Raw genomic sequence first — 27245 nt, 5'->3', positions numbered from 1 at the left:
GAGAGGGAGAGATAATATGCACAATCTCAGATTTCCTGCGCATCAACTGAATAAGAGCCGCAGTCGAAGCAAGGATAAAAATAACTGCACTGCGTATCAGTTTCACAGCTGGTCGCCTTGGAATACTAATGCTGACGTTCAATTGACCCATATATCTGGCAGTTCAACACCGTGAATGAGAGTTACATGCTCTCCATCCTTGGCATCCCACTACAGAACACCTGCAATTCAAGTTGTTACTAAATGCACAGAATTTCTTTCTTGCTGTTGTTCCTGTGTGCTGGGCAAGCAGCAAAAATGTCCTGAATTTCTTTGCATATTTTAACTTGTTCAAGCCTATTAGTGAAGACCATAGCAATTAACCTCTGGAGCCTTTATTCCGCTTCAATAACAATGTGCCTTTTTATGCATAATAAACAGTGGCAGATTGCAAAGGAGATGTTAAACTGATAAAATTTTGACTGCTGGCTGTAAAATTGGCAAAATTCTGTCCTTGGTTTAAACACATCATTAGGGCTTCATGAACCTGCCTCAATAGTAATCAGTGATTACTGGCTGATTTATATTACCTGGAAAGAGACCCTTAGTGCTCAAACTCAACTCCTGTAGCAATGTGGGAAATAGATGTACAGTCGGCCCTCATTATCCGCAGGGGTTTGGTTCCAGGACCTCCCGTGGATACCAAAATTCACGGATGCTCAAGTCCCTTATTTAACATATATCAGTGCGGTGGTCTTTAGGACCCAGCAGAACCCCAGACTTTATTGAACATGTCTCCGTGCGGTGGACATTAGGACCTGGCAGCGCAGCACTGAATCCGCAGCGTTTCTGTTCACAAAAATAATCAAAATCACGATTGAAAGTAAGGTGGAAGTAATAAAGCAATCGGAAAGAGGTGAAACGCCATCGGTCATTGGAAAAGCGTTAGGCTACAGTTGGTCAATGATCAGAACAATTTTAATGGAGAATGTGAAAGCCCCTGCCCCAATGAAAGCCACAATTATTACTAAGCAATGCAGTGGTTTAATTATTGAAATACGTATGTTCCTTAAGTGTTTTATATGCATAGAAAGGTAAAATATGTACTATATACTAAGAAAAACATTTGACTATGACGTTAAATAATACCGGATGTACCTGTTCCGACTTAAAGGCGGACACAGGAACGGAACTCATTCATAACCCGGGGACTGCCTGTACTTTTACGTCATTTCTAGATTACTTATAATACCTAATACAATGTAAATGCTATGTAAATAGTTGTTATACTGTATTGTTTAGGGAATAATGACAAGAAAAAATAGTCTGTACATGCTCAAGCAACAAGTACTGGAGAGAGAACTTCCGGGTTTTCCCGATCCGTGGTTGGTTGAATCCGCGCATGTGGAATCCACGGATGAGGAGGGCCGACTGTATGTAGTTTGTCCTGGTTGTACTTTCCTTTTAGAAGAATTACTGGCTGAATCGAGGCAGCGGACCCGAGCCCCTGGCCAAGGAATGACCCAAGGTTTGGACGATGTTTGCTCCGGGCCCAACTTGCACTGGTCAGGGTGTCAGGATCAGAGGCGAGAGATGAGCCAGTTCAGCTCACTGTTCCGCGGGGTTTGCTTGTCTCTGTGTTGGACTGAGGCTGTAGCCTGTAAGTAGTGGACTTCAGGATCGGCTGCAGTGATGCCTGGTGTTATGAGCTTCAGCTCTGAACACTGTTTGCTTGGTTCAGTTGTTTGCACCATTTGTTTTTTCTCTCTCTCTGCACACTGGGTGTTTGATAGTCTTCTTTTGTTTTTAATGGGTTCTGTTAGGGTTCTTCATTTCATTGCTGCCCATAAGGTTGACGAATCTCAAGGTTGTATAAAGTATACTTACTTTGATAATAAAATGTACTTTGTACTTCAAAATTTCAACCTTTTAAGTTTGAATTGAAAGGAATATCAGGCAGGTCTTGTGGTCAGTCTGCTGACGGTCATTTTCAGTCTCTGACGAATATGGGACTTCACTCATTCTTCACAGTGTGACATAGAGTGGTGCTAGAAAGTTTGTGAACCCTGTAGTATTTGCTCTATTTCTGTGTAAGTCTGACCTAAAATGTGATCAGATCTTCATGTGTCTGAAAACCAGATAAAAAGAACCCAATTAAATAAATAACACATAAATATAAAGCTTGTTCATTTATTTATTGAGAAAAATAATCCAATATTATGTGTATTTGTCAGAAAAAGTGAACCTCTGGGGTGTTAGCTTCTGCAAAAGCTGTTTAGAGTTAGGTGTTCCAATCAATTAGATGAGATTAGAGGTGTGGGTTGTAGAGGTGCCCTGCCCTATAAAAATGACACACAAAATCAGGTTACTGACAGAGCCTGCTTGTCTCAAGAAAGATCTCTTCATGTGCACCATGATTTAATCAAAACAACTTTCAGAGGACCTTAGAAGAAGAATTGTAGAGATGCATGAAGCTTGAAAAGGCTACTAAAGCATTTCTAAAAGATCTGAGTGTTCATCAGTCCACAGTAAGAGAATTTGTCTACAAATGGAGGAAACGCATTACTGTTGCTCCTCTCCCTAGGAGTGGGCATCCTGCAAAAATCTCGCCAACAGCCCAATGTACAATGCTGACAGTGGTGAAAAAGAACCCAAGGGTAACAGCAAAAGACCTGCAGAAATCTCCAGAACTTGCTAAAGGCTCTGTTCATGTATCCACTATAAGAAAAAAGACTGAACAAGGATGGTGTTCATGGAAGGACACCATGGAGGAAACTACTACTCTCCAAAAATACATTGCTGCGTGCCTCAAGTTTGCAAAAGACCACCTGGATGTTCTACAGCACTTCTGGGACAAGGTTCTGAGGACAGATGTGACAAAAGTTGAATTTTTTGGCAGAAGTGCACATTGCTATGTTTTTTGGAGGGAAAAGGGCACTGTACAACAACACCAAAACCAAAACCTCATCCCAGCTGTGAAGCATGGTGGAAGGAGCATCATGGTTTGGGGCTGCTTTGCTGCCTCAGGGCCTGGGCAGCTTGCAATTGTTGAGGAAACAATGAATTGAAAACTTTATCAAGACATTTTACAGGCGAATGTCAGTGTAGTAGTCCATCACCTGAAGCTTAATAAAAGTTGAATAATGCATCAAGACAATGATCTAAAAGACAAGAGTAAATCACTGACAGAATGGTTTAAAAAGAGAAAAATTTGTGCTTTAGAATGGCCGAGTCAAAGTCCTACCCTTAATCCTATAGAAATGTGGAAGGACCTGAAGCAAGTAGTTCTTGCAAGGAAGCCCACCAAAATCCCAGAGTTGAAACAGTTTTGTAAGAAAGAATAATCTACAATTTCTCCAAGCTGAACTGATCAACATTTACTAGAAACGTTTGGTTGAAGTTATTGCTGTACGGGGGGTGGTGGGCAGAGGGTCACACCAGTTATTGAAAGCAAGGCTTCACATACTTTTTCCAACAAGTATATGTAATATTTGATATTTTTTCTCAATAAATAAATGAACGAGTATGTCTTTGTGTTACCTATTTAATTGGGTTCTCTTTATCTAGTTTTAGGACTTACATGAAAATCTGATCACATTTTAGGTCCTACTAATGCAGAAATAGAGAACATTCTACAGGATTCACAAACTCTCTAGCACCATATGACATACTTCTTACAGCACTTCAAAATGTCTGACATACTTGGTAAAGTATAGCTTAGTTCCTGATCACAATTTGTTCTGCTTAATGTAGCTTCTGTAAATCTTTCATAATCTAAGATTGAAATTCATTTATTTATCACAGGTACATCAAAAGATTTGCATTCACAACAGCACAACCCAAGGATATGCTGGTGGCAGCTTGTAAGGGTCACCACATATTCCAGCACGAGCATATTCATGCCCACAAAAGGAGGCTGGGCAAGCACACCAAAATGTATCATTTTTGCTGAATGGCCTGCTACAACAGTGAATATCCAATGTATACATTCTTTAGTAAGCAAGTATGTGTCTTCCTTGAAAGCTTGGATTGTAAGACCAACTCACTCAGAATACTAAAGGAACTCAGCAAGTCATTCAGTCTCCATGGAGGGGAATAAACTTTGACATCTTAGCCTGAGACACTTCATCAGGCCCGAAATCTCCAGCTTCTGCAAGGTTTTAGATTAGAAGGGACAAGGTTAACAAGGTGCCTATATTGACGATAGTTATTGTTATCATTAGAATTATTAGTAAAAGGAAGTGGAACATAAAACTTCTTATAATGAGTCTCCATGGTTCTTCAAAATTAGCTTCAAAAATATCTTGGACTATGATGTTTCAGTGAATGGCATTAATTGTTGTTCAGGTGTCAGGCTTAGCTCAATGGTAACATTGTTGATTTAGCATTAAAAGGTCATACATTCAGAATTTCAGCACAAATTTCAACCCTTTTGCATTTTGCTAAAGGAGTAGTTGTTTATCAGTGGCAGGATTCTGGCCATAAGGGGTTAAGCAGAGGCATGGGCCCTCCTCCAATAAAAAGAATTCAGATTGTTAGCATGTGTGTACATATTTGCCCTATAAATACAAGGGCAAATTCCTTTGCATGCCCAGTCAATAGTGGTGCTTCTCTAAATGAGAAGGGAAGCAAAAGACTTGCCTGACCTTTTAAATTGCTGCAACAGTGACCAAGTTATTTTACAAAGACTCATTCCCAGATCCTGGGCAACTTGATTTCTTATCTGTTGTCATAAAGAAATATCTAGTCATTTAACTTGTAATTATCTCTGAATTGTCTGCTGCATTTAAATCACAAAAGTGACAAGGCTTCAATAATCAATAATGGGGAAATGTAAAGAAGATATGGATTATAAAGTAACCTTGAATGGTTTTTTCAAATACAACTCCACCTTGATAATCAGAGGCGAGCCTTAAAGTTACTTCCTAATTCGGGTAGAGTACTTTGTTTTGTTTATATGTGTGTGGTCATCTATCTTGAGGTTGCCAGTGTGTTTATGTATCCTAGAAAGCACAACAACTGATATTTGAAATTAAAACTCCTGTGTGCTTCAAAAGCAGAGCATGTTATTAGATGAGAGTCTTATACCAAGACTGACATTTCATGATTCTTTATTTAGTAATATACTGCGCCCAGCAAACGAGCGCTTTGTATATAATAAACACAAGAAATATTGTAAACGCTCAGCAGCGTTCAACACCATAAACAATGGTGTCTTCAACACCCTGATTCCAAATAAACTCATCTCCAAACTCCAAACTTAGTTGTGTGCATCCCACTCTGCAAATGGATCCTTGACTTGCTGACCAACGATTGTATTCAGTAAAGAGATGTAGAAACACCACCTCCACCATTACCCTCAACACTCGTGTCCCACACAGCTGCACCCTTTGCGCCCTGCTTTACTCCCTATGCATTCATGACTGTGTGGCAAAATTCTGCTCTAACTCCAGTTACAAGTTTGCAGATGACATCATCATAGCTAGCCAGATATCAAATAATGATAAGGCAGAGTACAGGAAGGAGATCGAGAGCCTGGTGACATGGCATCAAGACAACAGCCTTTCCTTCAATATCAGCAAAATGAAAGGGCTGATCATTGACTTCTGGAAGTGTAATGAATGGGTCGGACTACATCCTTGTCTGTATCAACGGTTCTATGGTGGAGATGGTGGAGATGATCAAGAACTCCAAATGTCTAGTGTAAATATCATGAACAATTTGTCCTGGTCCAGCAAATTAGATGGTATGGCCTAAAATGAACACTAATGACTCTATTTCCACAAAAGGCTAAGGAAATCAGCATGTTTCCAATACCTGACTATCACCAATTTTTACAGATGCACCATGGAAAGATTCTATCCACATATATCACTCCTTGGTACAGCAACTGTGTTATGACTGACTGAACTGAGACACACTGAAGGTCGAGCTAGGAGGTATCGAACTCTTCATTCAACACAGCAGAGTTTCTGAGGGTGAAATAGTTCTCCTTCCCTGACACAATGTTTGTACTTTCTGAATACAAAGATAACTAACTGCATTATAATTACCTACTTAACTTTAGCATTTTAAATGTAGACAAATAACTTTGAAAAATTTCTTGTTTCTAATGGTAGAACTTCCCAATTGGCAAAGGCCCTTTGTATATTTTAATACAGATGCCTCATCCGAAAGCTTTTGAGCACAAACTCAGCAGAGGTTGATAGGTTGGTGATTAGTAAAGGCATCAAAAGCTCTTGCATTCGATCATGGTTGATTTATTTCCCCTCTCAACCCTATTCTCCTGCCTCCTCCTTGTACCTAGTCAAGCGCCTTTTTGGAAATCTAAATACACCATTAATTCTTCTTTATCGATTCTCCCTGTCATATCATCAAAGAATTCAAGGAAACTTATACTTTGTGATAAGACATTTGGTGTTCTAAATTATCGCCATAATTGGGTACACCACACATAGTGAGGGGAGATCAAGTCATTTCTCTACAAACCACAAACAATATTTTAGAAAACATTGGTCAGCATGATCTGCTTCGGAAAAGACAGAAAATAAACGTTCATCCCAAGCACTCTCCTTTATAGTAGAAGGCCTATTGCCATATGTTGATAAGGTATTCCTTAGTTTTTTTCTATCATCCACATTAATCACAACAGCACAGTAACGTAATGGCTAGTACAATGCTCTACAGTACAGGCGACTCAGGTTCAATTCCTGCTACTGCCTTTAAAGAGTTTGTACATTCTCCCTGAGACCATATGGGTTTCCTCTGGTGCTCCGGTTTCCTCCCACAGTCCAAAGATGTACTGGATGGTAGGTTAATTGGTTATTGTAAATTGTCCTGTGGTTAGGCTAGGACTGAATCGGGGCATGGCTCGAAGGGCCTACTCTGCTCTGTAAACAAGTCAATTATTTTCTGTAACTTCAATTTGCATTCCATTGCACTGCATTGTTAACCATCGCAAAGTAATGTCTCGTTCTCATTTAATGGATTCCAATGAAGGCCGTAATAACATAATTCTAATTGACCTCGCAACCCGCAATTTAAGGGGTTTTCCCCATGCTGTACAACCCAGGGTCAGAAAGGGTAAAGCAGCTTGGAGCTCCATCCTGTGCCTAGCATCACATAATGGACTTACAATTATCTTGTCTATATTTATTATGTTTTTTTTTATTATTGTTCTCTTTATTTACCTTTTTGTGTTTGTTTTCGTTGCCTCAGATCTGAGTAACAATTATTTCATTCTCCATTGCAATTGGGTATTAAACAATCTTGAATCTTGAATCTAACAACTTTTTTTTCCCCACATTTCTGTTAAATACAGCAATGATTACCACAATTCAGTAAGACCAGTGGAGATTTGGGCTAGTAGCTGACAAGAACCATGGAATTGTGTGTCAACAGGAACTTCTAGAGAAGAAGGAAGAGGGAAAAGAATTGGCAAGGAAAGCAAAGTTTTTATGTGGTAATGTGCCCTGTAAAAGCCAATACAAAAAAAAAGCAATCTGATGTTTATTAAGCAACAGTAATTACAGAAACTTAATTTGCAGTGAGACATATTGGACACTCATACAAGATAATTGTGGTTATTCATTTCTGTCATGTTTGTGAAAAAAAAATCAGTGCACAGCCAGGGATGACACACGACTGCCAAATTTCTCATTCATCCCACACAAGGCCATCTATTATCAACAATTAAAAACACATTACAGGGTAGAAGCAACATTTCCAGCAATATGAAGGTGGGACACACCAATATGTGTCTCCTTCCTGCAACCACATCTGTGTACACGTTGGGTTGATCAAATACCTAAACATTTGGTAAGATGGGAATTTGCCAAGGGAAGGCTATCCCGATTCATTCTGAAAGCAAAATGAACTCCCTAGCAAACATTGTAATTGCTGCAATGGAGTCTCAGAAAACTAAAATTAACCAGCCCTCCTATTAGGCTTTGGCTCTTTTGTTTGTCCTACTGAATTTCTCCTTAGAGTTTGAACTATTCATTTCTAACTGATAAGGGCCAATGAAAAATCACTGAAAGCCTTCATTCTAGAGTATTTTAACCATATAACCATATAACAATAACAGCACAGAAACAGGCCATCTCGGCCCTTCTAGTCCGTGCCAAACGAGTAGTCCCACCTACCTGCACTCAGCCCATAACCCTCCATTCCTGTCCATATACCTATCCAATTTTTTTTTAATGACAAAATCGAATCTGCCTCTACTACTTCTACTGGAAGCTCGTTCCACACAGCTACCACTCTCTGAGTAAAGAAATTCCCCCTCGTGTTACCCTTAAACTTTTGCCCCCTAACTCTCAACTCATGTCCTCTTGTTTGAATCTCCCCTACTCTCAATGGAAAAAGTCTATCCACGTCAACTCTATCTATCCCCTTCATAATTTTAAATACCTCTATCAAGTCCCCCCTCAACCTTCTACGCTCCAAGGAATAAAGACCTAACTTATTCAACCTTTCCCTGTAACTCAGGTGCTGAAACCCAGGAAACGTTCTGGTAAATCTCCTCTGAACTCTCTCTCTTTTCAACCTCGGATTCGAAGAAGATACTTCAGAAGCCTCTACGTGGTGGAGTGTTAATTGGAATGGCCATTGCACAGAGGCGATCCCATTCTCTCAGCAGAAGAGACCTTGACCCAGTGGCACGGACAACCGTTACGGCTGGAGACCTCTCCTGCTGCAGTGGATGACCAGGAGCAGGTTTTGGCATGCTCTTAGCACTCCACAACGCCTGCTGGCCAGCCTTCTTGACCGTTGGACCATTAATCGGTCTCCTCCGCTTAGGGCCAGACTTCACACGCTGGGGTAGACAGATCCCCTACCTCACCGAAGGTCGAACACTCATTGGCTACCCTCACCTAGTTTGGCCCATCTGCTGAGATGGTTTACTGATATATAAGTACCAACTATACAAAAATTACATTTTCACACATTTAATTTAAGAATACTGCACACATCTTTCAGAACGTAGATAATGTCTGCATAGACTATCAACTGACCCCATTCATTTAAGAAATATATTTATTTGAGAGGCAGCAGTGACAGGGAAGAAAAGGTTGAAGAATATAAGCACACATGGAAATGAGGTGGAGAAGCAAAGGGTAGGTGTCGACACCTGAAAGAGAATGAAGTCTTTCCTCAAGAACTGAAAGAGCTTCTGAACCGATTCATATATTCTGTATAATTGTCACTTGGCTTGTTGCAAAAGGCAACAGCTTTTGAGCCTCCATACTAAGAATGCTAACATATACCATTCCAACCAGCATAGCTAAACCAATGTCTGAAATCCAAACAGTCGGTTCACGAGCCAGTTCAGTCATACAGTTGTGGAGTTATAGAGTTAAACTGCATGGAAGCAGGTCCAGCAGCCCAACTCAACCAACAAGGTTCCCACTTGACCAAGATATGAGTGTGTGTGACCTCCGTCCGTCATGGTCGACCATGGGTACTGCGCCTCTGGTAGTCATTGGAGCAAAGCTGGAGTGGCCTCTCTAGGGTGCAAGCCAGGGCAGAGTTGATATGGAGATCCGTCTATTGCCCATGCAGTGGGACCCCACCTCTCCATGCTGACGACAGGTCCAAAGGAACGATGAAAGTCGATACAGTTTGGTGCCAGCAGCATCGCAGGAGTTGCCGTGCCGGTGCTGGGTACAGCAGTCAGCCGCCTTCGGGACTCCGACTCCGGATTTTTCCTTGGGGTTTACTCCCAAAGCCTTTCCCATGAGCGGGTATAGCTGCAAGGCAGCGGCGGTTTGAAATCGGAGTTTTTCCTCTCCTAGATGAGCTACCATCTGTGGTTAACGAGCCCCATCTGCCCGGAGCAACTGGTCTTAAGGTGCTAGTGGCCCACTTTGCCTCTTCTCCTGTCAGTGAGAATAGCTCTGCCGGGCATAAGAACTATGCCACATGTGAAGGCCAGGAGTTGGACTTGGTAGTCAGAGGCTGTTTGAGACGCACGCCATGAAGAGCATTTGTTTAGCAGTGGGAGCTTATTCCCTCTACCACCCTTCGGCTATGACTACCTTTGGAGCTGATCAAGATATGACTAATTAAAAAAAAGTAGCTATATAGAATCAGGTGATCTGTTGTAGTTGCATGAAATGAGAGCTGGTGAAACCCATTGTGGCTCCTGGCAACCACCTCCACAACAAGTGTTGGTTGCTTAAGGAACTCTGCTTAGTGATCTGGAATCTGTGTTTCAAGCACTGCAGTGCATCAGGGTTACCCAGACAATGTGCTACAGGAAGAAGTCACACCTGCTTCAAATGCGATCCATGACCAGGGACAAGAAGGTGTGACTGCAGGTGAGGGGAATCCAAGCAATAGAGCCTCAGCCCTTGAGCTTGCCCTACAAGTCCGAAATTGTTGCTTCCTGTGAGGTGGACAGTGGGGCTGTTGGAAGGATGAGCAATCAAATGGTAGCACTATTCAAGATGGGGCAGAAAAGAGAAATGGAGTTGCAATTAGGGATAGTATAGTCAGGGGAATAGACAATTCTCTGTCACAAGGATCAAGATTCCGGAAGATTGTGCTATCTGCCTTGTATCTGGGTTCAGGGTGTCTCCTCTGACCTGCAGAAAAATTTGGAGTGGGCGAGGAAAGATCCAGATGTCATGGTACTTGTGGGTACCAATAACATAGGAAGGTCATTCTGTAGAGGGAATTTGAGCAGCTAAGGGCTAAATTAAAATGCTGAACCAAAATGGTAGATTCAGATCCAGATTTATTTATCAGATATGTATCAGAACATTCAGTAAAATGTGTTGGTTGTGTTAACAACTAGCACAGCCTAAAAATGTTCACACACATTCTGGCACCAACATAGCAAGCCCACAATACTCAGCTGGAACAGCACAGAACACAACAAACCATATCGCAGCAAGCGAAGAAAATCTAACTCAGCTACAACATCCCATCCCATCTCTTGTTGCCAAAGTCCTGACCAATGAAGGCAAGGATGCCAAATGCCCTTTTCATTCATTAATCTACTAGTGTTGTCTGCTTGTTCTTATATTTTATGTACTTTTAACTTCAAATTGGAATTTTCGTTATTTTCATATGTACCAAGGTACAGTAAAAAATGGTTTTGCATACTGTACATACAGATTAATTCATTACACAGTAAATCAATAATAGAATACAAATTACAGTGCAACAACTACAGAGAACTTACAAAGCTGGTAGACAATAAGGGGCAAGATCACAGCAAGATAGATTGCAAAGTTGAAAGCCATTCTTATCAAACTAGGCAAAGATTCAATAGTCTTATAAAAGCTGTTCGTGAGCTTTGGTATGCTTTCAAGCTTTTTTATCTTCTGTCCAATGGGAGAACGTCTGGATGGGTGTGGCCTTTGATCATGCTGGCTGCTTTACTTGGGCAGTGGGAGGTATAGACAGAGTCCACGGAGGGGAGGTTGGTTTCCTTGATGTGCTGAACTGTGTCTACAAATCTCTGCAGTTTCCTATGGACAAGATATGGCCCAAGTTGTTATGCATTCAGGTAGAATGCTTTCTCTGGTGTACTGATATAAATTAGTAAGGGTCAATGGAATTCTTCATAATCCTGAGGAAGTAAAGGCATTGTTGAGCTTCCTGAGCTATAGTATCTATGTGGTTGGACCAGGCTTATCGGTGAACTTGTTAGGGTACCTGCTTTGGACGTTACCTTACCATTCACTTTAAGAAGATTTTATCGATGTTGCTTTCTCATTTCCAGGTAAATTCTAACTCACTTGGGAAACAATAGGATCCCTGATTTGAGAAATGTTGATTTGAATCATGAATTTTCTAACAAAATGGATCCCCAGGTTTCAATTTTCAAGGATAAATGGTTCTAGTTGTTAAATAAAAATTGAGAACATCAAAAGACATCTAAATCAAGTCCCTACCCATACTGTGAAGTCATTAACCATGCCTACAGACATTGCTGGACATATTACATGTTCAAATGAAAGTTGTGACACCTACTGCAAGGCATCTACAACAAAATTGGATCCATCGTTACCAGGCAAGAATCTCAAGTGTTCTTTTTGAAATCTTGTGTCTGCGATGATATATTCATCTGAATTCATCAGATTTTTTTCATTTTTTGGCATAAATATTGGTAAGTTCATGTGGATGCCTTGTTAAGAATTCCAGACCTTTTGAGGTACTGGGTTGCTGGTTCTTCTGTATCAATATTTTCTTGGGATGGCACAGAAGGAGACCATTTGTCCCATTTTGTCATTGTTATCCAGTAATGATCAAGTTTAATGCTATATCTCAGCTCTAAATACGTTTCTTTGTAGGTTATGTCTCTTCAAATAGCCATCCAGGTAGCTTGTAAATGTGATGTAGTATTCTCCCTTCACCAGCCTGTTGTGACAGTGAACAAAGTCAACAGAGAAACACTGAAGCTGGTGAATATTCAAAGATTCAAAGCACAGTTATTATCAAAGAATGTAAAAATTATAGACCTTGAAATTTGTCTGCTTACAGGCAGCCACAAAGCAAAAAACTTGAATATCCCAAATTTTAAACAAAGTCCAAAAATGACTGCACAGAGAAACAGAAACACACATCATGAAAACAACAGAAGAAAGCCACCAGCTTTCTGAACCAGACTGAGCCCCAGTTCCGCTCCCGGAGCAGCCACAGTAAGCCCCATCCTCGGTCCCACTTCATCACATCAGTGGGCCCAAAACGCACAACAGCCAGATCAGTTCACAGCCTCAGTGCCACGGAGATAGGAATGAACATTCACAGGAGAGCGAGCGAAATCAGCCCGACCCTTGCCTCCATTGCTAACACGCGTGCTTCCGGTCTATTTGGGCCAACGTTAAAATTGTCCAAGCACCAGGCACTGCCTCACTCATGACCTAGGTCCTAGCCTAATCACATACTTATGCCACACAACCTAAATCAGTTTTTGATCTCACCAAATTGGCTCGGCAGTTGGAGGAATTCAAACTGGCACCCGAGTTAGGTGGATGGACATCAAAACTCTTCCACATCGACTGCTCTCCAAAATGCCAACTCCATCTCTGGCAGCAATACGAACTCCATCTATGAACCTGGATGCAACACTTCGCATCCCACGATGCCCCACCACAGCTCAACCCCCGAAACAACCTCGCCTCTGCCTACCTCATCACCGTTTGCAATGATAGTTCACCACAATTTGCTTCTAAAAAGATGTTGTAAATAATGTTTTTAGTCGAATCTCTTTCCTTTTGATCTCGCAGCAAGCTGTCCCACATTTTAGGTAGCGCCATCACATTTAAACAAGCAGGCATCATACTGAAGACACACTTGAAAAAAGATCCAATATTACATGACATTTTTATATGCTAAAGATCAAAGGTAACGGCAGGAGAATTCTATAGTTACAATGTATCCACAATGCTTCCTTTGAATATATATAATTTTCAAAGATTTCCATCTTCACACCAACACTCCAGACACCCAAAATGAATGCTAATTGCTGTTGTCTCCGAGTTACATTCATGCGTATGCAGACATCTCAGGTCAATGAGTGTTTCTTGCTTTGCAATCAACCCTAGTATGCAGCTTCAAGAACGACATTGTCCTAAGCTCCATTTTAAACTTAATCTACAATCCATATTCAGGTTTGAAGACTGTTTGCTGTTGAAATTAATATTTGCTACCTACCATAACTACACAATATGCTCTAACAATCCTATCATTAGATTAGATTCCTTTATTTATCACATGTACATTGAAACATACACTGAGATGCATCATTTGGATTAACAACTAACACACTCAACTTTGTGCTGGCGACAACATGCAATGTCACCACAAATTCCAGTGCCATCATAGCATGCCAACAATGTTCAGCAAAACAGAGAGCAATCAACATAAAACAAGCAGCAACAGCAGAAACAACTCCTTTCCCCTACCCCACTCATACACACAGATGGGCCTCTAACCCCAGGACAGTCCGCCTCTAGGCCTCTGACCCCCAGACCATGGCAACAGAATGGCAGACATTGGACTTCTGACACCCAGAATTTCTGACCTAGGGGCTTCAACATCCAGACTCACCCAACCTCATGCTTTGACCTCTGGACTCGCCAACCTAAGGGCTTTGATCTCTGAACTTGCTGATCTCTGGGCTTTGACCCAGGACTCATCGATCGTGGGCCCTCAGCCTCAGGGTCTGCCAACTGAATGACTTTGGGCTTTCAAACCCAGGACTCACCAATCTTGGGGATCACCAGCGCTTATTCTCTAGGCACACAGATCGCAGAACTTAGGGATCGCTGGCGGTGAGTTCAAGAAATCCGCACGTTTAGGTAATTTCATCAGCAATATAACAGATGCAACCAGCCAACCATACATAAAGTCTAGTTTACTCTGTAGAGAAAACACATAATATTCGCCTTTCATAAGAATGATACAACACAAAGGCAAAATCAGCATTCAGTGTTGAACCGCTTTCCCCCTTTGTGTTTAAACCTATTCATAAATCCATTTATAAATGTGTTTACATTTTAGCATCACTGATTCTGCTGGAGACATGCAGACTCAAAGCAATTCTAAATCTATCGCTCCTTGTCAGACAACAGGAATATCTGTAGGACGTGAGGATATGACTACACTGACATCTATTATATACAGCTACACTGGATATAGTTAACAGGATTTCAAGCACAAGAAAACAGGAAGAAGAGTCCCTCGAGTCTTTTCCTTGCACAGTAGCCTCTTGTTAAGTAGCAACTTACTAAATCATAGATACAGCGGACTTGAACAGGTCCCAAACCAGTCTTTCCAGAGGAGGTAATGTGTTCCAGGAAGAGCAGATTTAAAATGCATCATTTTACTTCAGTGAAGCAGTGAGGATCATGCAAATTGTAAGAGCTCCACACAGTACAAGATGTGATTTTTTTCAGACATCAAATGTAGTTCGCTAAGCAGATGAAGAGCCAGAACTTCCAAGTATGCTGATTGCAAATGTAATGGATGATTGAGTTTAAGGTATGCTGGTTTATTGAATTCCTGCTTATATACTGTAGTAATAGATCGTTTCCATCCTGATTTCCAACACATTATTGCAAACTACTTTGCAGAGGCATTAAGCAGATGCTTCCTCATAGGAAAGGAAGAAATATATTAAGCCTGGAATTCCCATCGGCAACAGTATCAGTAATAGAAGGGATCCAAAGATGAACGGGTTAGTAGGTTAATTGGTTGTAAATGGCTGGTAGGGAGTCATTGACCAGTACTACCTGTTATAATGCTGTATCAAAGTTCAGTTACAAGTTCAAAGTACATTTGTTATCAAAGTATGTATACATTATGCAAGCTTGAGATGTCTCCTTACTGGCAGCCACAAAACAAAGAAACCCAACTGGGTCCTGAGCTCTGCTTTGATTCCGCCTCAGCTGGGTTCGAATTGCCAACAATGGCTAAACATTGGCTTATTCCCTTCTCCCCGGCCCGGCCGGCTGCTTCGATTCCTCACGGCCGTCCTGGACCTTTGACACTTCAGTTCACCCAGCTAGTCCCAATTTCCTGCACTCAAACCATATCCCTTCAATGTACCTATCCAAGTGCCTCTTAAATGATATTATTGTACCTGCCTTAACTACACCCACTGGCAGTTCATTCCATAGACTCACCATCCTCTGTGTGCTAACATTGCCCTTCAGTCCCCTTTCAAATCTTTACCCTTTCTCCCTGAATTTATGCCTCCTAGTTTTAGACTCCCTCACACTGGGGAAAAGACCGCAACTATCCACATTATCTAGGTCTTTTAAACATCATTTTAAACATCAGTAAAAGATTGCCCCTCATTCTCCTGTGTTCCAAGGAGAAACCCTTAGCCTAGCCAACCTTTCCCTATAACTTAGGTCCTCTTGTCCTGGTAACATCCTCATAAATCTTCTTTCAAGGTGACCAGAACTATACATTGTACCCTAAGAGCAGCTTCAGCAATAACTTAGACAAATGCAACCTAATGTCCTAGTTCCCACACTCAGTGCCCTGACTAATGAAGGCCAGCATGCTAAATACTTTTCTCATCACCTTGCCTAGCTGTGATGTTACCTTTAAACTATGCACTTGCACACCAATATCCCTCTGTTCCATTGCGTTCCCTAGTGCCCAACCATACAAATGTAAGTCCTACACCAGTTTCACCTTCCAAACACGTACCTCAGAATTAACTGTATTGAAGTCCATTTGCTACTCCTCAGTCCGCTTCCCAAACTGTAATCCAGCCATCGTCCCCTCCCCATGATCTGCAATAACCTCCTTCGCTATCAACAACATCTTCTAATTTTATGTCATCTGCAAGCATTATGCACTTTCATCCAAATAACTTACATAAATTACTAATAGAAAGGTCTCAACACTGACTACTGCTGTCATACTGTACCTTCAACTACCTTTACTCTGAAATATTCATCAAGCATGACTTCTCACACATAAATCTATGCTGACTCTTTCTAATCAGACTCTTTCTATCCAAATGCTCGTAGATCCTGTCCCTCAGAATTCCCCACAGCAACTTCCCTAATAATGATGTCAGTATGACTAACCTGTAGTCCCTGCTTGTCTTTGCTACCGTTCTTAAACAATGGGACAACATTAGTTACTTCCGGTCGTTGGGAACTTCACCAGTGGCTAACGGTAAAGCAAATGTCTCTAAAAGGGCCTCCATTGTTTCTTCTCTAGAGTCCAATGATGCACTTGGTCAGATCTTAGGGATTTAACCACCTTAATGTGCTGTAAGGCTTCAAATATCTCCTCCTTCCTTATAATATGAATGTCTTCTTTAAGGTAATTATAGCTGGGAGTGGTAGTGGGGACAAGTTTCCATTATCTATTAAATGCTCCCAATGGCGTGACAATGAAGTCCATCTTTTGGCCTTCACATGTGGCTTAGCTACTAAGCCCAGTGGAATTGTTTCTACTGACAGGAGAAGGGGCAAAGCAGGCCTTAAAACCAGTTGCTCTGGGCAGATGGATTTTTTCAGCCGTGGTTGGCAGCTCATCTAGGAGAAGGAAAAAAAACTCTGATCTCGCAGCTATACCCACTCATGAGGAAGGCTTTGGGAGCTGGAATCTTTAAGGCAGTCCTATGTTTAATTCAACGCTGACTGGCAACTCCTGCGACACTTCTAGTGCCAAGATGTATTGGTCTCTGACGTTCCTGTCTGGGTTCATCAGATGTGTGGAGAAGGGGTGTTTGCTACATGGGCAACAGCTTGCTCTCCATATTCTATTGCCCTAGCTTGTGTATCTAGACAGCTAGGACACAACATCCATGGTTGACCCTAACCAATGGAGGTCTGATCCTCGAAACCATCCCCATTTGTTTCTCTTATCTCTTGAGCAACCATGATATTCTCAGTAATCACCAAAGATAAATATTTGCTGAAGACATAGGCTGCCCTGTTGATCTTTAAGGAAACCTAGTCTCTCCCAAGCCACCATTTACTCTTAATATTGCTCTCACACTCAACATTTTAGGAACTGCTTCGGCCCTTCCACCATCAGATTTGTGAATGGCCCATGAAACTTGAACACTATTTTGAATTTTTGTTCTCTTTTTGCACAATTTACGTATGTATTTTTATATATTTCTTATTGTAATTTATAGTCATTTTATATGACTTGCTCTGTACTGCTGCTACAAAAGAACAAATTTCACATTGTACCTATATGTCAATGATAATAAATTTAATTCTGATCTGGGACTTTCCCTAACCTGACCTGCCAGATCTATCTCATACCCACTTTGCCCTTTTGATTTTCCACTTAAGTAGATTCCTAATCTTTTTATTGTCATCAAGGGATTACTTGCCTTGCCTCATTACCTAAGAGCAAGCCCAGTATTGCTGACCCCCAACTCAGGCCCTCAGTACATTGACTCAGGAAACTGCCTCGACGCATTTCACAAATTCAGGCTTTCAGCACTCTCATTAATACAACCCTACTATTCTATGGCTATTACAGTGATGAGCAATTTCCTTGCACATATGCTCCTACTGACTATTGGGGTGGGGCCTGTTTCTAGAATATAGCCCCACAAAAGAACCCTCCCTTTCTCGTTTCTAATGTCGACCTATATAGCTTTACGTCATGATTCTCCCTAGAATTTCATCTCTATGTACTGCTGTTACATCATCCCTTATGTAAAAGGTATCATCCCCTCCTTGCCTACCTGTACCTCTGTCATGTCTATCGCATCTGTATCCTAGAATAGTAAGCCTTCTAGGATTTCAAGCCTTTCTCTCAGTCATGTTTCTGTTATGGCTACAATATCCCAGTCCTCAGACCCAATCCACACTCTGAGTTTATTTGGCATACCCACTGAACCTTTTGCATTTAAATAAATGGATTTTAACTAAGTATTCCTTTCCCTACCTATTCTGGTTACTAACCATACTCTTACTGGCTCCTGCTTTATCCATGATTTGCTCCTGTTGAGTCTCCCAAACCTGCCAATCTACTTTAAACCCTCCTGTGAAGCTCTAGCAAGTTACCCTGCAAAGATATTGATCCTTCTCTATTTCAACTACAACACACAATCTTATACCAGTCACCCAACCCCATCCATCAGCTCCTCAGCCACAAATTCATCTGGCCTATCCTTCTATTTATGAGCTCACCAGCACATGACACCAGGAGAAACCAGAAATCCTACCCGCAATGTCCAGCTTCGTAATTTCTTCCCTAGCTGCCTATTTTCATTCACTAGCACCGCATCAATTATTTTACCAACATGTAAAGTGATCCCTTGCTGTGTGCCCACCCCCTCAAGAATTCTCTGCAGCTGCTCGGCTAAATCCTTGGCCCTGGCACCTGGGAGACCTATCATCCTGGTGTCCCTATTTCAGCCACAGAATCTCCTGTCTATCTCCCTCAATATCAAGGGGGGCATCTGAGGGGAAAAGGATCTTCCAAAGAAGCAACAACTTTGAGTATCAGCTTTTCACAAATGATAGCCTGACAGCTTGGTTAAACAGCACCAGACTAACAGACATGTTTATACAGAGATTATATTTGTTCAGATAGTATTCCAGTCCCCATTCAAAATGGTTACAAAAGATTGATTCTCAACTGCATCAACTTTCTTCCCCCTTTTCTAAAGACGTTTTGCCAAAATGTTGATGTCTCTTGAGATGCAGCAAAATTTCACAGTATCAGAACTTGCACCACAATGCGTATATAATGAGCATTCAGCAAACTCAAAGGGGTGAAAATCTTACAAAAAATAAGATTAAATATTTGCTGTGAAATTTTGTCCTTATGCAATCAATCCTTCATGGTCAAGATGACTTGCTATGCAGGTTCTGAGGTGAATAGATAGATAGATAGATAGATAGATAGATAGATAGATAGATAGATAGATAGATAGATAGATACTTTATTCATCCCCATGGGGAAATTCCAACTTTTTTTCCAACGTCCCATACACTTGTTGTAGCAAAACTAATTACATACAATACTTAACTCAGTAAAAAATATGATATGCATCTAGATCACTATCTCAAAAGCAATAATAATAGCTTTTAAAAAGTTCTTAAGTCCTGGCGGTAGAATTGTAAAGCCTAATGGCATTGGGGAGTATTGACCTCTTCATCCTGTCTGAGGAGCATTGCATCGATAGTAACCTGTCGCTGAAACTGCTTCTCTGTCTCTGGATGGTGCTATGTAGAGGATGTTCAGAGTTATCCATAATTGACCGTAACCTACTCAGCGCCCTTCGCTCAGCTACCGATGTTAAACTCTCCAGTACTTTGCCCACGACAGAGCCATGAAGTCAGTATAAGGTCTATAGGTTTTGCTACTGATAGGGAAGGAAATACATGGCAGAGGCCAATGAGTGGATGGTACATGACATGTTTTACACATTTTGTCTAAGTTTCTACTTAGAAGAAGAAGCTCTACTTTCTCAGTGAGAGCCCAAATCTTTCTCTTGCGTATTAATCAGTGAGTAGTGATTCCCACAATTTGCAGTGAATGTTACACATTTCTGTGAACACTGAAAATCGATAGTACTGACAATATATTTCTTAGAAAATGAAGCTTTCACCTCACAAGTAATGTTCTCAGTTTATTGGTCAACTTTTTTTATTACTTGCATGATTTGTCCTTTTTTTCCACATTGATTTTTTGTCAGTCTTTGGTATTTATAGTTTTTCATAAACTCTGTGGTATTTCTTTGTTTTCCTGTAAATGCCAGCAAGAAAATTGAACTGTCATTCAACCAATCACATGTATACAGCCTAACAAAATAGTGTTCCTCCAGGGTTAAAATGCAGAACACAGTTCATGTAGTCACACACAACAACACCTAGCACATAAAGTTTCAATAGCACATACATTTACAAAATAATAGAAGCTCAATGAGTGGCATAGCCTGAAGATTGATAGTGCATTGGGATATTGCCCTGGAGCCATGTTTCTGCAAGACAAGCATGTAGCAGCTCCTCATCTCACGTCGGGCCAGCTGCAGAAGAAAGCAATCCAGCTTGTCTTTCAAGGAGTGAAAATGGAGAGCAGCTTCAAGGGAGAGCCAAACTACGGGGGCCAGCCCCAACCTTGCACTGATCCCAGTGCACCCACCACACCGCTGTTCTTTCCCACCCCACCTCAGACGACTCCTCCTCTGGGTGGCTATAGCCAGCGTTGCAGCTGAATGATAGCCTGGTCTGCACAACCGAGGCTACTTCGCTCCCCCACCTTATGTCTCATAATGAACCAATCTCTAACAGGGTCTTGTGTTCAGAAGAAAAACATTTAAGGCAAAGATTTGCATCATTTATTGGACCTAGAGACATACCGCCATCTTGCCGAAATTGCTTTAATATTTAAGCACTAATACTTAGACATTTTTGTTCATCATGATGATGAACAAAAGAATTCAAGATCAAATCTGAATTTTAAAAAGGGTCAAAATCTGCATTCCCCTTTCCTATGCAATAATAGCTTGAGAGGAATAATATATCAGCCATGAAGGAATGGTGGGGCAGACTCGATGGGCCAAATGGCCTAATTCTGCTACTATTTCTTATGGTCTTAAGAAAACTCGGTTCACCTACTCAGTACAGTACCTTAAAAGCTTGTTAAAAATGTTTGCCAAGCAGATTATCTTCAGGTTAATACCAGTACAATGCTTAACATTTTGTGTTCTTTTCTTGGAAGGTATTTTTATTCAAAAAGGATAAACTTGGTATTCATTCTGTAGCATGCAGAAGGGTAAACACTATTTGCATTTCCTTTGTGTAAAGCCCTGGGAAAAGTTTCACTGCTAATGTAATGGTTCCTCTGTAGCTGCAATGTTTGGGTTATGACTTGAGATAACAGGGGCTTTGGAATGCGTGCTGTCCAATGAGGGGAGTGTTTTCCTTTCTTGTGTGCCCAAGAACAAGGGATTCGTGGGCTTTTGTTCGGTGGAAGATGGAGAGAGAAGATACTAGAATGGAGAGGTCGAAGACTGCAGGGCGGAGTGAACGTGGAATGGGGCTGGGAGTCGACGATGCCCGGGGGAAATCGATGGGGAACTAATCGACCTGAAAACCATAAGCTCCAAAGTGCATGTTAATCTGTTTCATTAAAATGGGCTCCTTTGGTTTGTCTTTACTAACTCTCTAGTCAAATTAAGAATTATAAAGCTAAATTGCTAATTGCAAATTGTATACCGTTTGTTATTCTGTGGTACTGATTTGTAACAGGGGTAAACATCACATAGCATCCACACAAATGAAATTTCACAAGTTTGGCGGGGACGGAGACTGTCTTCCCCTCGACTAAAGCCACCAACCGAACCTAAGGGTTACTTTTGTTTCATAGAAGTGTCTAGTATTGCTATTTCCTAGTATTGTGTCCTTTGTACAACTGATACAAAGTGCTATACTGAGATCCTATCTTCTTATTAAAGAATACTTACCTCTAACTGCCAGCATTCCTAAAGAAGCTTAAAATACGTACGATAGTGACCTGCGGCAAGCTATGAGACTCTACAATTATGATTAACTGTATAATGATCTCTAGGTTATCATCAAATTATAAGATGAGTAGTAGAAGTGCAATCACTCCAGTTTAATATGATGTTCTTTTATAGGATTAATCTGGGGTATTAGGGAGGACTCACTTAATGGAGAACGCCTGTGCATGACTTTGTTTCACCTGGGGAGGCTTACGCGCAGGCAGCCACAACATGGTACATGACAGGCCAGGGTCAGGATCCAGTGGCATGGGATGCAAGGCCATTGGGGCCCCTTCACTGCTGCAGCCTTCTTCCGACTTCACTGCTATGGTGATGTGTCATTTATCTTCTGCCACCTCTGCCATTGAGGTCTTGGTTGGGTTGCTGTTTCCCTGGAACCTCCCCCTTGATCTTACCACCATGGGTGATCCTACAAAGAGCTAAGCACCAGATGGATAAACTCCACATGGCATCGCTCCCAGGATCACAGGAACTCACAAGCCTCTCCACCACAACAAAGTAGTGATCCTCAGAGACTGCGGGTAGATTTACACAATGAAAAAGTTACTGGATTATTATCCACAGGCCAGGATTAACTGCCAAGAGACACAGCTTCAAAGCGATAGTCCCACTTGAGAGTCTGTAACAGTGAGCACAAAACTACCAAATATTGTAAAGACCTTCCTCTGGTTCATGAACAGCCTTGGGTAATAGAAATCTGGTCTCGTTATCTGTCTGGTACACACGGCTCCAGTCCTGCAGCTTGACTTTTGATTGCCCTCGGAAATTATTCAGCAAACCATTCAATTTGGGAACAATGTGAAACCCAGTGTAAACCAGTAAATTTTCCTTAGATGAATGAGAGAATTAGAATCAGAATCAGGTTTACACTGTTTGTTAACTTTACAGCGCAATACAATGGAATACATGATAATAAATATAGAGAAAAAACTGAATTTCATTAAGTTTTTATATGTCTATTAAGTTAAAATAAAGTCATGCAAAAAAAAAGAATTCAAGAATTTAATAAATCAATTACTATATACATATGTATATTAAATAGTTAAAATGAAAATGTGCAAAAAGAGAAGTAATTAAAAAGTGAGGTGGTGTTCGTGGGTTCAACATCCATTTAGAAATTGGATGGCAGAGGGGAAGAAGCTATCCCTGAATCACTGAGCGTGTGCCTTTAGGCTTCTGTACCTCCTTCTCCATGGTAACAATAAGAAGAGGGCATGTCCTGGGTGGTGGTGGGGGGTCCTTAATAATGGACGCTGCCTTCCTAACGCACTTCTCCATGAAGATGTCTTGGATACTGTGGAGGCTAGTACCCATGGTGAAACTGACTAATTTTACAGGTTTCTGCAACTTACTTCGATCTTGTGCAGCAAAGGTTCAAAGGTTCATTTATTATCAAAGCATGTATCCATCCATATACAACTCTGAAATTTGTATTCTCCAGATAGGCACGAAAGAACATAAAAGGCAGTCATTCAGAAAGCAACATCGAATCCACCACCCCCCGTACAAAAAAGAATGGCATCCCAATCACCAACTCCCCAAAAACCCCCTCTCCCCATACAAAACAGAACAGGGACATCGACTCCCCAATAAACAACCCTTCCTCCGCACAAAAAACAAACAGAACACAACAGAACATCAACCCCCAAACACCCACTCTTCACACAACAAAATGCAAAAGGAATAGAAGAACACAGAATATAAAAGCCACAAGTCTGAAAAAGTTCACAGTCCATAAACCCATAACGTAGAACCATGATACCATCCTATGCTATAATTGACAGTCATTGAAAGAGAAGGACACCACATGAGGCAGAGAGCCTACCCACATGCCACAGCAAGCCACACAGTGATAGGCTGCTCACAGAATCCTTCTCTAGCAGTGATCGAAAGGCACTGGAAGTCTCACTTGCCTTTTGCATTTGCCTCAATGCTTTAATCAGTGACTAATGGCTGGTTTCAATGGTGAAATGGAGTTGCATGTCAGCTTGTGCCCCCGTCTTGAAATTTCTTCACATCGAGGCACACACTTCCTTCCTGGAATTCTCTTGGAAACAGCGAAGTGCTGGATCACTCAAACAGTCACCAACCTGTAAATCACAGGCTCTAACAATCCCAGAAACACATTCAAGGTGAAAATCAGACGTAAAAGGAGTAAAAAATATTTTTTCATTAGCTATCTGAAGATGTCAACCAAGAGAGCATTGTGTGCTAGTGCCATCTTAACAGGTGAACAGAAGCTCCCCTATACTAGGTGGAAATGCAGCCTGTCAGAATGCTCTCCATGGTACATTTGTGGAAGTACTCAAGTGTTTTATTAGTGCTGGGAGTTGATAGATAAGCAGGTACAGAATGGAATCCTGAGCTATTTCTTCGGTTTCCTTCCTTTGCAAAAGTTGATGTACTTGATGTGAACTTACAGAATAAAAAGTAGGATAACAAGCAATGCTTAAGTATCATTTTTGTCTCTTCATTCTTCTCCCATCCTCTCTTGATGATGATTGTTCACACCGTATGTCATTAACCCAGATTACAAACTAACCCAGGCTACAATGGGAATATTAGCAAGTAAGGCTGTTCCAAAACATTGAATATCATAAACATAGTTTTATCAGCTGACTTTCCATTTGAACATGTTCATGGATTGTGAACCAAGAATCCCAGATGAATTTCTATGCCCTTCCGAGCAGATCAAATGTTTTTCTTCAATTGCCATCTCAGAAAAGATCAGCTGGAACACCAGTCAAGGACTTGAACCCAAGGTCTTGGCAACACATACAAGTTAAACAGCTCCTGTAGAGTGCAACATTCCACTTAAAAACACAGCAATCTTCGCTGTAGTTTTTAAAAAAGTCAATCTGTTCAACATTCCAGTAAACCACAGCACAAAACGTCGGCAACTTCTCACCCTGAAAATGATATTTTGTGGTAATTGTCTCACAGCAACAACTTACTAATAATAAATTTGACATGGCACAAGCATATGCTTTATTTTAATATCACATATGTTTTCTTTTAATAACAGCTACAGTTTTCAATGTTTGCTACAAGATGAGAGAATGATGGTGGTCTCCAATTCCAATTTGACATTCAGAAATAAAGTCCTATAATCAGATTCAGGTTTATTATTGCTGACATATGTTGTGAAATTTGTTGTTAGTGCAAATTACTAAAAGTTACTAAAATAAATAAATAGTGCAGAAGAGGGGCAGTGAGATAGTGTTCATGGACCATTCCGAAATTTCATGGTGGAGGGGAAGAAGCTGATTCTAAGACATTCAAAGATCAAAGTTCAAAGTAAATTTATTAACAAAGTACATATATGTCACCCGAGATTAATTTTTTTTGTGAGCATACTTAATAAATCTATAGAATAATAACCATAACAGGACTGAGCTGTATCCATTGCTTTTCGCAGGGTTTTCCATTCAAGGGCATTGATGAGTCCATAACAGGCTATGATGAAGTCAGTCAATATACTCCCCACTGCACATCTATAAAAATTCAGAACGGCCTCAACCGGAAGCCGGCCTTCAGATCCCACCGACAGCTTCTCTATTTAACTGTTGGTTGGTTTATTGGCTATCATCTTAGAAAGATAAAAAACTACAAGACTGCCAAAAAGGATCAAGAAATGATGGACTATATTCAGCGCCATCCAACTGACTTTCCTGAAAAATAAAAAAAGACATTTGCTGAGATTCTGGAGGATTTCCATCCAATTCGCTGAATTTACCAATTGTAATACTTACCTGATTGGCCATGTTGACCGTTCGTACTCAAGCCATTTATGTGCTCTGAGCTCATGGTCCATTTCATTGTAAATTGCTGTGTAATAAATTATATGAAACTATTTTTAAAAAACTGTCGAAGTTTCAGATGTCATGCCAAAACTTCGCAAACTCATATGTGCAATTGCCTAGGACAGGTCCTCCGAAATAATAACACCGATGAGTGTAAAGTTGCTGACCCTCTCATTGAAAGCATTGAGTACGGGTCTCAGTATAAGTGAATCATTCTGCAATTAACAGGTCCTGCTACAAAATTAATCAGAACAATCATATGCCGCAGAGGTACCCTTGCACTGCATATAACACACAAAACAATTAGACACCTGAAGGGGCAATATGTTATAATGATGAAGACCTCATATCTCATAGATTTACATGGGAAACATTTACAATACTCAGCTCCTAATTTAATTATTACGTTATTAATGTACATGGGTCAGATTTTTCATTTGTAACCTTTCTGGACTGAAAAAGAATAAGAAAATAATATGACATTGAGATGTCAGTTGATAGAACAATAATTTGCACCTGCATGCTACTTTGCTCACTGCCTGTCAGGAGAAAGGTCAATGGGGATTAGAAAATGTGATACCTGTCTAATTACAGTCACTGTCCCCTATACCATCTTAGTTATGACAGAAAAAGAACATGTAAGTGATCCCTAGAGAACAGTTATTTGGAGATAATAAAAGTCAGACAATTTTGTAAATTTAAATTTCTATTAAATTCAACACTGAAATTGTTGGAAGAATTAGCTTTCAGAAAATAAGCACGTCAACTAAAACAATAATTAGCTTCAGCAGTCATCATGTTGAAATTGTAAAGAATTCTCATTTTCAACTTGCAAGTCAGAATTAAAGACAATCACCATGAAGTTCCAAGAGTGAGATTTTAATATATCTTATGAAAAGATTATGATTAATTTTTATCATATAAACTGTTCAACTTTTATAACAAGCTTTACTGCTCTTTATTGTTGTAAAGACAATTTGTGCTTGAGTTATCATCTGCAGTTTTGTATTAAAATATACAATTGTCCAGATTTTGCTGGAATGCTAAATGCTGCTGGGTAATGGAATTTAATGGAAGTGCCCTATCCTACTAAGATTCCCAAACATTTTTACTGCAATCTTCTCTGGGATTCTGCACCTGGTTTCTTTCTCAACATTTCTTAATGAGCCTGTGAAATATACAATTTTCTAATAAAGGAATGTTCCTGAAGTGAAGTGAGAGAATTTTGGAAGATTGTTTTCTTTTTTGCACACAGAACAGTCTCATCTACTATCTAGATAGATAGATAGATAGATAGATAGATAGATAGATACTTTATTCATCCCCATGGGGAAATTCAACTTTTTTTCCAATGTCCCATACACTTGTTGTAGCAAAACTAATTACATACAATACTTAACTCAGTAAAAAATATGATATGCATCTAAATCACTATCTCAAAAAGCATTAATAATAGCTTTTATCTATAAGTCTTTGGTAAT

General features: G+C 40.5%; 1 pseudogene; it reads left to right on the top strand.

Moving 5' to 3' along the window:
• Window positions 1–14791: 14791 nt before the first annotated feature.
• LOC140717021 (NADH dehydrogenase [ubiquinone] 1 subunit C2-like) lies at window positions 14792–26927 on the top strand (annotated as a pseudogene).
• Window positions 26928–27245: the final 318 nt, after the last annotated feature.

Source organism: Hemitrygon akajei, chromosome 27, assembly GCF_048418815.1.
Source record: "Hemitrygon akajei chromosome 27, sHemAka1.3, whole genome shotgun sequence".
Lineage (NCBI taxonomy): Eukaryota > Metazoa > Chordata > Chondrichthyes > Myliobatiformes > Dasyatidae > Hemitrygon > Hemitrygon akajei.
The sequence above is the reverse complement of the archived record's forward strand: the minus strand, read 5'-3'. Positions and strand labels throughout refer to the sequence as shown.